The sequence below is a fragment of the Ovis aries genome, chromosome 11 (genome assembly GCF_016772045.2).
Source record: "Ovis aries strain OAR_USU_Benz2616 breed Rambouillet chromosome 11, ARS-UI_Ramb_v3.0, whole genome shotgun sequence".
In the NCBI taxonomy this organism is placed as follows: domain Eukaryota; kingdom Metazoa; phylum Chordata; class Mammalia; order Artiodactyla; family Bovidae; genus Ovis; species Ovis aries.
The window spans coordinates 19,526,042-19,527,245 of NC_056064.1; the positions used below are offsets into that span (position 1 = coordinate 19,526,042).

Genomic DNA, 1,204 nt, shown 5'->3' on the forward strand with positions numbered 1-1,204 from the left:
GACAAAGTGAGATGGGACATCCACAGACATCCACAGAAAAGGCAATTGCACAGACAGAGGTCTGAGAGGATGGTGCTTCTGAGAAGGGGACAGAGAAAGTGTTCTCAGCCACATGGCTGGTAGAAGTATCCACTGCGTGGGTACCACCTCCATCAAGGATGATCCACCAGTAATCTTTGCAGTTACTAATACATATATCCTTTCACCCCAAAATTCCACTTCCAAGAATTTATCTTGCAAACATACTCCCACATGTGCAAAGTGACCTGCTTACAAGGTTATTCAATACAGCATTGTTGCGCTCGCTTTGGCAGCACATGTACTAAAATTGGAACGATACAGAGAAGATTAGCATGGCCCCTGCACAAGGATGACATGCAAATTCGTGAAGCATTCCATAAAAAAAAAAAAAAAAAAAAAGCAGCCTTGTTTATTAATATAATGGCAAAAGGTTTGGAGTGATCTAAATGTCCACTATCTGGAAATTGGTTAAATGAATTATACTACAGCCCTACAAAGAATACCCTGCAATGGAAAAAAGAACAAAGCCATTCTTTATGTTCTGGCATGAAATGCTCTCCAAGAGTATTGTCAGGTGATAAAAAGCAAGGGGTCAACCAAATATGTAGACCTTCTCTGAGTTTAGATTTGAACAAACAGAGAGAGACAGAGACCATTAGGGAAACCTGAATACTGATAGTTTGTATTTTTTTACATGAGATAGATATTATATTTTAAGTCATTTTCCTTTAGTGATATATGCTGAAGTATTTACGGGTGAAATTATATGATGTCAGAGATTTGCTTTAAAATAATCAAGGGGAGAGGGGACAAGGCTGGCACGTGCAATAACTGTTGAAGGGAGCTGACAGCTAAATGGGAGTTCACACTACTTTCTCTACTTTTATATCTGTGTGAAAAGTTTCTATGAAACTTTTTTCTGAAAAAGTTTTCAGAAAGCAAGAAATAGAATACTGTATTCAAAATACTGACACTTAAATAAAAAGATCTGAACTTCACCCTTATAGATAGATAGATTAGATAGATGGTAGGTAAATAGACAGACAGACACATAGGTAGATGAATGTTTCCTGAGACCTACTGGGCTATTTGAGAATATAATAGCTTATTTTAAATTTTTTTATAATAGCTCATTTAAAAAAATAATTATAAAAAAGTGTGGGAAATGTGAGGATAAAAGGAA

The 1,204-nt window shown here is 36.2% G+C and overlaps 1 non-coding gene across 1 annotated transcript; it reads left to right on the forward strand.

Annotated features, from left to right (window-relative positions):
• The first annotated feature begins 298 nt into the window (after positions 1-298).
• LOC114117030 (U6 spliceosomal RNA) lies at positions 299-405 on the forward strand. Its single transcript, XR_003590826.1, has one exon. It is a non-coding gene; the product is annotated as a U6 spliceosomal RNA (small nuclear RNA).
• Positions 406-1,204: the final 799 nt, after the last annotated feature.